The following is a 14,101-nucleotide window of genomic DNA, read 5'->3' as shown; positions in this document are numbered from 1 at the left end:
GGCTATCACATGACATAAATTTACCACATACAAAGAATCAGAAACTATATTCATGGCTTCAGATACATTTTCTAATAGGTAAATTAACGTTGCTAATTCAACTTTCTGTGCAGATTTATATTTGGTATCTATGGTCTTATTAATGTTGTCTCCAGTTATTCCTCCTTTTCCATTTTGGGATCCATCAATGTAAAAAACCTTGGCATTGGGAATAGGGGAATCCCGAACAATTGAAGAAATAACAAACTGAGTTTTCTTTAAAAAGTCCCAAATTTTTCCTGCTGGATAATGGGAGGATATTTCTCCTGTGAAATCTGAGAGGGCCCTTTGTAGAGATTCATTAATTGGCAATATTGACTCAATTTCCTTTTTTGGTACTGGCAAAACTATTATATCTGGATCAAAACCTAGTAAAGATATAGATCTGAGTCTTGCCTTGATAATAATCTCTGAAATCAGTTGTAAGTAGGGGACAACTGAGCGAGGTTGTTTGTTATGTAAATACACCCATTCCAAAGGTCCTGACTGTTGCATCAAGGCCCCTGTGGGGGTTTCTATTGTAGGGAAGATTAACAGTAATACCTTTTCTCCTGGGATGAATCTTGAGAGAAACGATTTTTGTAATCTGCTCAAGAAGATGTCCAATTCATTTTTTGCAGCTGTTGTTAAATTTCTCGGGCTATCTAAAGCAGGATCACCCTCCAACGTTTTAAACAGATTAGATAACTCTGCATTTGGGATTCCTAGTGCAGGGCGGAGCCAATTTACGTCACCTAAAAGTCTCTGAAAATCATTAAGCGTTCTGAGGTTTTCTTTTTTGATAGAAAATTTTTGTGGACGTATAGACGTCCGGTCCAAAATAAAACCCAAATATTGATACGGTGGCATTATCTGTATTTTTTCTAAAGCTATTTTCAGTCCTGATGTTTGTAAACAGTCAGTAACATAAGAGTATAATTCCTGTAAATCTGTTTCGTTGTTCATTGTGAGCAAGATATCATCTGTATAATGAAATATCATGGCTTGAGGAAATTTTTCACGAGCAGGGCTCAAAACCTTATCTACAAAAAACTGACACATGGTTGGGGAATTCAGCATGCCTTGGGGGAGAACAGTCCATTGGAAACGTCTGCAGGGATGGGTATTATTGAGAGAAGGAACTGAGAATGCAAAACGTTTTTTATCATCTGGGTGGATAGGAATATGGTAGAAGCAGTCTTTCAGATCAATTATAATTAGTGGCCATTCCTTTGGAATAACTACAGGTGATGGTAAACCAGTCTGCAATTTGCCCATAGGTATCATGGATAAATTTATAGCTCTAAGATCCATCAAAAGTCTCCATTTACCGGATTTCTTTTTTATAGTGAATATAGGTGAATTCCATTGAGAAAAAGATGGTTCAATATGTCCTAAACTTAGCTGTTCCTCCACTAATTCTGTCAGCACCTTTAATTTATCAGTTTTAAGGGGCCACTGACCTGTCCAAATTGGTTCATCAGATTTCCATTTTATTTTTATTGGTGCTGGTGTTTTTACGGTAGTGGCCCCCACTAAAAATTTTGGGTTTTTAAATCAAAAGAAGGTTCGGACTCTTCTGGAGCTAATGGGATGTGGAATTCTGCTTTCCACTGTTTGTGTAGGTCACGGCCCCACAGGGATGGTGAAAATGGGCCCACGTGAGGTCTGATTATTGCTTTTTGATTTTCTGGGCCGTAAAATAGTATAGTCCTCGTACTCAACAGACAGGAACTCAGGCCTCCTATTCCTTCTAGGGAATACGGGATTTCCTGAAGAGGCCAATTTTCTGGCCATTCTTTATCAGAAATTACGGTAACCTGAGCACCCGTATCTATCATTCCATCAAAGGGTTTGCCTTCCAAGTGAAGTTTGATCATTGGGTGTTCATCTTTACATTTAGTAACCAGAGCCACGATTGGGTTTTGAGCAGCACCCGGATCTGTGCTTCCAAAACCTCCAATTCTAGTCTTATCTGAAGTCCCAAATTTGACATAAGGCACTATTACTATCTGGGCAATCGCTTCTCCTTTTTTAAAGGTCCATGTAACTGGTACAGTAATAACTACAATGATTTCTCCCATGGAATCTGAGTCAATGACACCAGTGATTACTGATATACCCTTTATGTTGAGGGAACTTCTGCCAAGAATCAAACCCATGGTATCTGGGGGTGGCGGGCCTACAATGCCAGTTTCTAACATGTAGGGGCATGCTCCTGGGTAAATTGTAATGTCCTCTGGGCATAATATGTCTAATCCGGCACTCCCTGAAGTAGAGTGGATTAATTCCCTTATCGTGATGAATTTTCTTGGGCTGGGCTTGGAAGGATTATTGTCTGTGAACTTTGCCCCTGATTTGGAAGGGCCTGGGGGGAGGCCCTGTGGGCGTTTCCCTGCATCTTGTATGTGTGTTCTTGGGGAGCTGAATTTATAAGGAGACGACAATTTCTTTTGATATGTCCCTGTTTTCCACAATGGTAGCAGGCGATTTGCCTCCTGGGGACTGTGTTGAAACCTCTACTTAGGTTATTATTAATGAGGTTTCTGGATCTGCAATCTTTCGCCCAGTGGCGACCCCTTTTGCATTTTGGGCAAAGACCTGGTTTCCGGAAAGTGTTCTGTCCCCGAGGGGAGTAAGACATTGTTCCCTTGGTAACTGGGAAGGTTTGTACTGAGTCTGAGTGGGGTGGGGGTTGGGGTTCCACATAGACATTCCGGCAGGCATAAAGGTAATCATTCAGATCTGACTTTTCATTTAATGTATTCAATACTAATCTACAGGCTGAATTTGCATTATGATAGGCCACAGATTTTACTAGGAAGTTTCTAATCTCCTCATCTTCCACCTGTAACTTCAGAGCATCTTTAATCTTACCTACAAACTCTGCAAATGACTCATAAGGGCCTTGGGTAATTTTTAAAAAGTTTCCTCTACCAATGCTGTTAGAATCAATTTTTTCCCATGCTGACAATGCAATCTCCCTGATTAAATTTAAGATTTCCTTAGGTAAAGCTGCTTGTGTCTGAATATTTGCAAATTGATTTTCTGCCATCAATAATTCATACGATAGAGTAACACCTGCCACTTGCTTTTTCATACCATCCGGACTATATAATTTAGCTTTTACGCCTTCTGAATAGTACATTTCCCATTCAGTTCGCTGTTTAGACGACAGGCATATTTCAGCGATTCTTTTAAAATCATACAAAGTCCAAGATGAGTTATGACTCCAAAGTCTTAATAACTCCACACTGTATGGCGATTTTGGCCCATTTTCTTTACATGATCTTTTAAACCGATCTAATTCTTCCATCTGATAGGGTACATAGTTAGAAACATTTACCCCGTCTATAGGGGATAAGGCCTGATTAGCAAAATTACTCTGAATAGAGCTCTGAGACTGAGCATGTGGTTCATTTTTTGAATCTGCTCTGCTCTGCGATTCAATTTTGTGACTAGAAGGAGGCATACTTCGTGGAGTTAGCACTGGAGGTAGATCATTATCTGAGTCACTACTGTCAAGCAATTCACTAGAATCAGGCTTAACATTCTGAGTTGTTTTTCTTCCAGCAAAAATTTCTATATTGTTGATGGTGGGGCTGGATTCGTCAGCCTGCACCTTGGTCTGAGTTTTCGTCAGATAAATTTCATTATTATCTATACTGGTTTTAGCCTCACCATTTCTACACTTTCTATTTCCTAAATAGAAATAACAGCAAATAACTATGCTCATAATAATAACGTTAGTCAACACAGAAATTCCACAAACTATGATGGCTAGAGACACTACACTTTTCATTTGAAATATAGACCACAACCATCCAACTGCAGTGATTGTCCTTAGATCAAAACCAATTAGTTTTAAACAAAATGGAATGATCCACTTGTATACTAGAGCACCAATGCGTAAGACTAAGGGTGGTAAAATCCACATGACTAACCACAGAAACCATTTGATGGTCAGCATAGGAAATTTCCAATGAAATATTTCACTTACAGTTCTGAGGGTCCAGGGTTCAGGTCCCTGTCCGGGCGTCATTATGTAGCAGGACAGCCCCTGAAGAGGTTGACTGATGGAGGGATGGAGAATGAGGCCCTTTTCTTCCAGCTCGGAGCACGTGTCTGCCACCCTGTCTAGCCCACGGTTCTGAGGTGAAACGGCGGGTAAACAGCTCGCAGACAATCAGGCTCGTGGAAATATTTGCTTTATTCGGATGGACAAAACTGAAGTCCAAAGACTCCGATTCAGTTCCAGCCAGCAAAAAGCCTCTCGCCTTCCACAGACCCTTGCTCTTATAGTCCAGAGTCAGGTCCCACCCAATGGTGGGATCAGATACCAACCAATGGTGGAAGCAGAATCAGGTCCTACCCTAGGGTGGGGGCAGAATGCCAGGTCACACCCTAGGGTAGGGCACAATCACCTAATCAGATTAGGGTGAGCAACATAGTAATCCCCCAAAATATTTACATACACAACAATGTCCCAAATCTCCCTCCTCCCCACCTCACCCCCACCTGTACTCCAGACAGGCTTTCTATTTCCCTAGTACATTCTCATTATTAAGATAGTTCAAAACGTAGTTATTTCTCTAACTAAACTTATCCCTGTTTGCGATGAGCTTCATGAGGTGAGCTGTAACTTCCAGCTCTTTTCTCTTTTGTGCCTGAAAATTATTATTGCAAGAATATCTTTCATTTTTCTTTAAACCCATAGATGAGTGAGACCATTCTGCGTCTTTCTCTCTCTCTGACTTATTTCACTTAGCATAATAGATTCCATGTACATCCATGTATAGGAAAATTTCATGACTTCATCTCTCCTGACAGCTGCATAATATTCCACTGTGTATATGTACCACAGTTTCTTTAGCCATTCATCTGGCGAAGGGTATCTTGGCTGTTTTCAGAGTCTTGCTATGGTAAATAGTGCTGCAATGAATATAGGTGTAAGGAAGGGATTTTTGTATTGTATTTTTGTGTTCCTAGGGTATATTCCTAGGAGTGGTATAGCTGGGTTGTATGGGAGCTCGATTTCCAAATGGATGAAAGACCTCAATATCAGACCTGAAACCATAAGATATATAGAACAACATGTAGGTAAAACACTCCAGTACATTGAGACTAAAGGCATCTTCAAGAAGGAAACTGCACTCTCCAAGCAAGTGAAAGCAGAAATTAACAGATGGGAATATATTAAACTGAGAAGCTTCTGCACCTCAAAAGATATAGTGCCCAGGATACAAGAGCCACCCACTGAGTGGGAGAAACTATTCACCCAATACCCATCAGATAAGGGGTTAATCTCCAAAATATACAAGGCACTGACAGAACTTTACAAGAAAAAAATCTAATCCCATCAAAAAATGGGGAGAAGAAATGGACAGACACTTTGACAAAGAAGAAATACATATGGCCAAAAGACACATGAAAAAATGCTCCACATCACTAATCATCAGGGAGATGCAAATCAAAACAACTATGAGGTACCACCTCACACCCCAGAGATTGGCACACATCACAAAGGATGAGAACAAGCAGTGTTGGTGGGGATGTGGAGAGAAAGGAACTCTTATCCACTGCTGGTGGGAATGTTGTCTAGTTCAACCTTTATGGAAAGCGATATGGAGATTCCTCCAAAACCTGTTGTTGCTTTTTTTTAACTTTCTCTCTTGATTTTAGTTGAAGCACTGTTATTCATTTTTTAAAAAATCGTTCTCAAAAGATCCAAAATATAACATCTAAGTCAATTTGGAGGGGGGGGGGTGGAGAGGAACACCATCAAAAACTTCCCTACAGAATAAAAACAATTCTCATTCCTCCGAACAGCTGAATTTGAAATCTATTAAAACAAAGAGGAAAAAAAGCACAACCACAACAAAAAAAAAATCCACGCAGAACAAAAGTAACAGCAATCATATTTTAAGGGTTCAGAGCATGGAAGAGCCTTTGTGTGTTGCTGAATCATCTTTCAGCTGACTTAAAAAAACACCCTAGCTCATGAAAATATACATTTTTCCATTGGTTCTTTTTTTCTTTTTCTTTTTTTGTTTTTTTTGGGGGCCACACCTGGCAATGCTCAGGGGTTACTCCTGGCTGTCTGCTCAGAAATACCTCCTGGCAGGCAGGGGGACCATATGGGACACCGGGATTCGAATCAACCACCTTTGGTCCTGGATCGGCTGTTTGCAAGGCAAACGCCGCTGTGCTATCTCTCCGGCCCTCCCCCTTTTTCCCATTGGTTCTTTTTAAATTAAAAATAATAATTAGAATAAATTCGAAGGGGGGCTGGCGAGGTGGCGCTAGAGGTAAGATGTCTGCCTTGCAAGCGCTAGCCAAGGAAAGATCACGACCGCGGTTCGATCCCCCGGCGTCCCAAAAGTTTCCTCCAAGCCAGGGGTAATTTCTTTTTTTTTTTTTTATATAAGCAAGTCTCTCTTAGAAACACAAAAACAAAAATATTCAAATTAAGGAGAAACAAAATTAATTTATAAATCAATAGATTTTTTTTAATGCATAATTTTTTTTTATTTAAACACCTTGATTACATACATGATTGTGTTTGGGTTTCAGTCATAAAAGGAACACCACCCATCACCAGTGCAACATTCCCATCACCCAAGTCCCAAATCTCCCTCCTCCCCACCCAACCCCCGCCTGTACCCTAAACAGGCTCTACATTTCCCTCATACATTCTCAATATTAGGACAGTTCAAAATGTAGTTATTTCTCTAACTAAACTCATCACTCTTTGTGGTGAGCTTCGCCAGGGGTAATTTCTGAGCGCTTAGCCAGGAGTAACCCCTGAGCATCAAACGGGTGTGGCCCGAAAAACCAGAAAAAAAATTCGAAGGAATTGACCAATTGCCTGACTCATTTTGATGGCATGTACAGTGCAGGAAGGTAAGGAAGGCTATTTGCAATACACATGATTCAAAGGTTGAGCTCTTCAAGGTTTAGCTTTCTTTCAGACTGTAAAATATCCACAATTCCAAGTATGAAGGGACACAATTTCCTTTGAGAATGCTACAGGACAATATAGGCACCCAGCTGTTTTTCATAGAGTGATAACGCTTCAGTCAAATTCACACAGTTGCCCTGTGTAAAATATTTTCTGTCTTGTTTCAGTACTTTCATGGAGAGGTCAAGAATCAATCTGAGAGAGTCCCATGTGGAATCTTCTGGTGCCCTGGAGATGGGAGCAGCATCAAGTCATTAATCACATAGTCAAACTCCCTCCCTTCTTTGGCATACCTCTTCAGTACTTGAATACAGTCTTCTATGAGCACCTGATAGCAGTCTTTATTAAGATTGTGTAAGACATTTTCACAAGTTTTTCTTTTACTTTTTCTTTTCTTCTTCTTTTTTTTTTTTTTTGCTTTTTGTGCCACACCCTGTGACACTCAGGGGTTACTCAGAAATCGCTCCTGGCTTGGGGAACCATATGGGAAGCCTGGGGATCAAACCGAGGTCCTTCCTAGGTTAGCGTATGCAAGGCAAACGCCCTACCACTTGCGCCAGCACTCCGGCCTTCCACAAAGTTTTTCGCATGAACTTCTTATATCTATCAATCACCATCTGGTCAGTCTCCACCATTGTGACCCTTTTTGGTTTCAATTTGACTATTTCACCTAATATGCTTCCATCGCGCCACCTTCCAGAATCAGAATCTTTTCCAGTGTAATCTTCTTTGTCACTACCCATGATGACTTAGGTGTATGCCACATCATTCTCTGCCAAATTGACATCCACTCTGAGAAAGAGGATATTCCCAAACTGCTTAGAGTGAAGGATTTTACTGTTCTGATAAGGCTGAATCTTCATCATACACCACTTCATCTATGTCATACTCAACCAGGTGGCCATCGGCTGTGAGCCAGTTTCGGTCTATGGCACCTCCTTAAACTATGAGTGGTAATTGCTTCACTGGCTCGGTACAGTCCTGACTCAGTTCTTTCATTCTTTCTTCTACTTTGTTCAAAAGACTGTCGATATCTTCTTTTACGTGTCCATCACCGTCCTAACTCTGGAAGTCCAGTAACAGCAATCCATGTGGGTAAATTCTCAGGCTAGCAAAGCTGCCATTTTTGCTGATGTATGACGCCAAATAGCCTTGACTTGCCAGGTGTACACGGATTCGGTCATACCCTGCTCCTGGAAAAATGGACTGCAGGCTTTTTTAAAAAGGTCTCGCCATCAGCTTTGGAGCCAAGCATAAAGTTGAGCGTACAGTGCTGAGCTGCTGGTCTATTATGGGAAGCCCTGGGCCATGTCTGGGGGGGCGTAGCATAGGAAACTGGGGGGTTGCACAGCATGTTAGGCTGCTGGCACCGGGGAGTTGCCGTCTTTCCACCTTTTTAATATTGAAAAACTACTTATGCTGGTGAGCATATATGTATATATGCATTTAAAACAATATTTGTATTTGTACAGTATATAGGGCACTTGCCTTGCCAACTTGGGTTTAATACCCCAGCATCCCATATGGTTCCTCCAACATTGTCAGGATTGACACCTGAATGCAGAGCCAGGAGTAATCCCGGCACATTGCTGTAGGTGTGGCCCCAAAATGAAAAAGCAAAATACTTGAAATTTTATTCATTTTAGATGTGCGATTCAGTGACTGTAAAAACATTCATAATGAAGTGCAAGCATCACTATCAAGCAATGACATTTCATTCCACCTTTCCCTTAGTCCTATATACTCCCTTTTAGTGAGTTACTTATATATCAGATCATTAATTTCTGTAGTATATTTGAGAAAAATCCATCCCATTTTTTTATTTTCTCTTGACTGTGTAAGGTTTTTGGCTATGCCAACATTTTTTTGAAAATAATGATCTCTTCAGGCTTTTCTTTCACTGTCTCTAGATCTGAGGCATGGTCAAATTGCCTTTTCCTACACTGGCATAGAAAAATTCACTCAGTTTTCTTCTAACACTGTGTGGCTTTGTTTTTCTTTTACTGAATTTCAAAGTTTTAAGATACCAATAGATTTAGAGATTATGCTTGTGTAAAATGTCAACTCTAGATCTAGTTGATGATTTTTATTAAGATAGTCAATTTTTCAATATTATTGTCTTCTTTCTCTTCTAGTTTATAATACCATCTCATTTGGGTACCTAGATCCCACACAAGCTTGATTATAATGAACATTGCATGAAATTTTAGGTTGATTGCTCATTTAAAAAGTAATTTTGGATGAATTAAATAGTTTTTTATTTAGGAGTATTTTTAATTATTTTTATTGTGATCAAAGTGAATTACAAGTCATTCATAGTAATATTTAAGGTACATAGTGACAATGAATTAGGGCCATTCCCACCACCAGTGTTGTCCTCCCTCCACCCTGTTCCCAGCATGCATCCCTTGCCTCCCCCCTTTGCCCCATGGACTGCTAGTGTAACAGGTCTTCTGGATATTAATTCTGGTGTCGTTGACTTTGGGTTTGGTGCTTAAGTCTGATCATTTTTTACTTCCACTCAATGTTTATACGACTGCTTTATGAGGGAGAACAAGATGATTCAAGTTCTGTGGTTCTGTTGGAAAAAGAAAAGAAGAGGGGCCAGAGCGGTGGCACAAGCGGAAAGGTGTTTGCCTTGCATGCGCTAGCCTAGGACAGACCAGGATTCGATCCCCTTGAGTCCCAGATGGTCCCCCAAGCCAGGAGCAATTTCTGAGCGCATAGCTAGGAGTAACCCCTGAGCATCACTGGGTGTGGTCCAAAAATAAGAAAAAAAGCAAAGAAAAGAAAGAAGAAAAAAGAGCTGGGAGAAATCCATCTAGAGCCTATAAATATCAATTCAAAAGAAGGAAGAAATAAAGAAAAACAAAAACAAACAAACAAACAAAGAAAAGCAAGCAATTACAAAAAACACAACAGCAGCAAAAAAAATTATCACCAAAACGACAACCACAAGAAAGAAAAGAAAAAAAGAAGAAAAAATGAAGGGCTGGTGTGGCAAGGCTTTGTAGGTTTTTTTGGTTTTGTTTTGTTTTTGTTTTTGTTTTGCATAGGCACAATAAATATTGGGGAAGTTAGATAGGGAATTCCCTTGGCCTAGGTCCAGAGGTCAGCAACCTTTAAGACATAAAACGCCAAAAAAAAAAAAAAAGACATAAAACGCCACTTGGACTCGTTTTGGAAGGAAAAAAACCTGGGAGCAGCAAAACCATCTCGACATTTAAAACAAATATAGCACTGCATACATTATTCCTTATCTTAATGCTATATACTGGATTGTGCAGTTAGCTGTTGAACTGAAGAAAAAAAAAGAACTTTTTCACTTAACAATGTAAAACATATATCTGTGCAAATTAATAGCCAATTAAACTATTTAAGTGATACTGCTCCCCACCCCCCTGGTATCTGCCCTGCTGTCGGAGCCATGGCAACATTTCATGCCCACATATAGACAGACATTAGAGATCTCTTCCTAAGTTGTTCTTGGAGGCCTGGCCCTAAGATGGGTTAGAGCTCTTAAGAAATAATTGAATTGGGGCCGGAGAGATAGCATGAAGGTAAGACCTTCATTTTATGAAGAGGTCAGTGGTTCAAATCCCGGCATCCCATATGGTCCCCTGAGCCTGCCAGGAGCGATTTCTGAGCATAGAGCCAGGAGTAATCCCTGAGCACTGCCGGTGTGACCCAAAAAACAAAGGAACAAAAGAAATAATTGAATTAAGAAAATATAAATAGGGGCCGGAGAGATAGCATGGAGGTAAGGCATTTGCCTTGCATGCAGAAGGACGGTGGTTTGAATCCCGGCATCCCAGATGGTGCCCCGAGCCTGCCAGGAGCCATTTCTGTGTGTAGAGCCAAGAGTAACCCCTGAGAGAAGCTGGGTGCTGCTAATATAGATTAGGAGAGAAAGAATGGAAAATAGGATAAGAGGTAAAATATAAAGAAAAATAAGTGAAAGAAAAAGAAAAAAATAAAAAAAATTGGGCTGGTGCCTTGGTGTTGGGAGGTTTTCCTATTTCTAGGCACTTCATCAATGACAGGGATGAACTTTGCTAAATGAAGCTTTCAGGGTCAAATAGTGGCTGAAGCATTTAGGATAAGCATAGTTTTTAAGTCTGTAGTGGTACACAATGTGGAGGTGAGGACTATAAGAGGTGTCTTCCCTTGTGTATCAAGGGTCCTTCCATCTTGTGTATCAAGGTTCCTTTCCTAAAAAATAAACTAACAGCATGGGCTTTATGAATAAATTGAATAAGAATAAGAAAGGCATTAATAAGTCATCCAGGTAAAACTTCAATGGCTTCAATGGCTTCTCATTCTTATCACTAGAAATAGAATCAGTCACTTAACCCTAAGAAATTCCTCATGGTCTCAGCTCTTTGTTCTGCCTCTCCTCCAGTGTATCCCACTGAATTTCTTGTCTTTTCAGTAATGTTGTTTCAAGCATCTAGACCCTTATATATACTGTTCCATATACCCAGAATGTCACCATGACTTCTCTCTGAGTGACAGTGTTCAGATTTCTTATTTTAGGTATTTAGATTTTATGTGACTTCCTCTAGGAAGACTTCATTGACCTTTTCATCAAAACCAGAGCCTTCTCTTTGGGAGTCTTGCAGTACCCAGGCTTAACACAGTCTTGACCTCATTGCAAGAGATAATAATTGTGAGTTTATTTAGCTCTCTCCCTCAAGGAGTATGAATCCATTGAGATCAAGTCTATATCTTAATCTTGTTCTTTGATTTTTGTTTTTTGTTTGTTTGTTTGTTTGTTTGTTGTTGGTTTTTTTTTTTTTTGGTTTTTGGGCCACACCCGGCGATGCTCAGGGGATACTCCTGGCTGTCTGCTCAGAAATAGCTCCTGGCAGGCACGGGGGACCATATGGTCACCATATGGGACACCGGGATTTGAACCAACCACCTTTGGTCCTGGATCGGCTGCTTGCAAGGCAAACGCCGCTGTGCTATCTCTCCGGGCCCTAATCTTGTTCTTTGTTTCTCTGCATACAGTGCACCTAGGTTGGCTTTTTCAATGAACAGTTCACTACCACCAATTTAAAAATTCTACTTCAAGCTGAACTTTGCATTCTTCTCACTTCTATCCATTTGTTCTTATTGTGCTTCAGGGACAAAACTTCATTTTTTTCTTTTTTAATATATAAATATTTAAGCACCATGATTACAAGCATGTTTGTACTTGTGTTTCAGTCATAAACAGAATACACCCCCTTCACCACTGCAACGTTCCCATCACAAATGCGCCCTCTTCATCCCCCACCTCTGCTTATATCGCGACAGGCATTCTACTTCTCTCATTCTTTAATATTGTCATGCTAGTTGTTAGTGTAGCTATTTCCCTAACAGCATTCACCACTCCTTGTGGTGAGCTTCAAATTGTGAGCTGGTCCTTCCGACCCTCCCAGCCCAAACTCTATTGTTTCAGCCTTATTACAATAATGTCTTTAATTTTTCTTAAAACCCATAGATGAGTGATACTATTCTGTGTCTATCTCTCTCCCTCTGACTTATTTCACTCAGCATAATAGATTCCATGTACATTCGTGTATAGGAAAATGTCATGACTTCATCTCTTCCGATGGGTCCATAATATTTCATTGTGTATATGTACCACAGTTTCTTTAGCCATTCGTCTGTTGAAGGGCATCTTGGTTGTTTCCAGAGTCTGGCTATTTTGTTAGACAGCAGTGATCTGTCCGCAGAGCAGGCCTTGGCCAGGAATACAACCATAGATAGAACTTCTTAAAACTGTTCAGTTCTGCTTTGTGGTATGATTTCTTCTTTTCAATGAATGTTTCGTTTAAGGTAAGTAAAATATGGATTTCCTATAAAGTGCTTCTGTCTTTTAGGCTTTTTAAATGTGTCTCCATAAGCTGCTTTCCTGAAAGTTTTCCTAACTTAATTCAAGCAAATGACTCAGGTTCAGGATATTTGTCACTTCAATGATGATAATTGTCCTTTCTATCTTTTCATGCTGACTCAATGGATGTATTGCTTTGTTCTTCCTTATTTTGGGTTGGAGTTGGTGGTAGTTCCATGCACTTTCATATTGCTGCCCACAGTCTTTGGACTAGACCTGTCCATGAAATCACATTTAAAAATCACATTTAACAATGTCACTTCCTACCACAGACTAGAGATTCTCAAAGGGTCACACACTTGTTCACAGCACATTCCAGGTTCATATTCTTGTTCTTGTAGTATCAGTTTTCTTTTTGACTATAATGATGGCCAAAACTTGCACAATTCAGTGTGGTTTTTGCTAGGGGCAATGCCACATCCTTCGCTTGCACATACCTGTTGTAGCAAGAAGTCAGTTGTATCAGGGACCTCAGACAGCCAAGCTGCCAGGATCAAATAGAGAATGACCAAAATGATGCTTGGTGCATGTGGGTTGCACTGGGGATTGAACTTATAGCCTCACTTTGCAATACAGGTGCTTTAGTCACTGAGCTATCTCCTGATCACCTTTACAGCCTTTTTTTTATGGCTATTGTGATGTTTGGAAGTGGCATTCTTTTTGTAGGAAAAGGGCCACATGCTTGGTTATTGAGCTCATGTGCAGTGGCTTTCAGGATGACACCAGCATTTCTAAGAATTACGAAGCTTTGTACAAGTATGAAAAGTTTGGGGACAAGATGTGGAGGTGAAGTGGAGAGATAGAAACGTATCCCTGAAATATAAACACCAGGGTAAAGGAGAAGTTTGAAATGGCCTTGGGCAAATAGTCTTCATCTATTTTGAGAGTGAAGACACTGAGAAATAGTACTTTACTGATACTGCAGACAAGGCAGGATGTATGTGAAATGTGATCATTTCAGCGATCTGACTCAGGATTCTTCCTGCAGCCCACAGGTCTCTGTTGAGAAAAGTTGACAGGTTTAATTTTGAAAGTTAATTATACTTATTTGGTAGTTATATTGGAAACATTTTGTTAGAGGGGCTGGAGCCATAGTATAGAGAGCAGTGCTCTTGTCTTGCATACAGCTAACCTGAGTTCAATTGCTATCATCCCACAGAGTCCTCTGAGATATTCCAGGAGTGGTACCTGAGTGCAGAGCCTGGAGTAAGCCCGGAGCACTGCCAGGTGTGATCCTAAAA

At 40.3% G+C, this 14,101-nt stretch overlaps 1 pseudogene; it reads right to left on the bottom strand.

The window, feature by feature from the left end:
* Positions 1-6,967: 6,967 nt before the first annotated feature.
* LOC125999401 (spermine synthase-like) lies at positions 6,968-8,333 on the bottom strand (annotated as a pseudogene).
* Positions 8,334-14,101: the final 5,768 nt, after the last annotated feature.

This window comes from Suncus etruscus, chromosome X, assembly GCF_024139225.1.
Source record: "Suncus etruscus isolate mSunEtr1 chromosome X, mSunEtr1.pri.cur, whole genome shotgun sequence".
In the NCBI taxonomy this organism is placed as follows: Eukaryota; Metazoa; Chordata; class Mammalia; order Eulipotyphla; family Soricidae; genus Suncus; species Suncus etruscus.
Note: the sequence above shows the minus strand (reverse complement) of the source record. Positions and strands in the feature narration are given on the sequence as shown.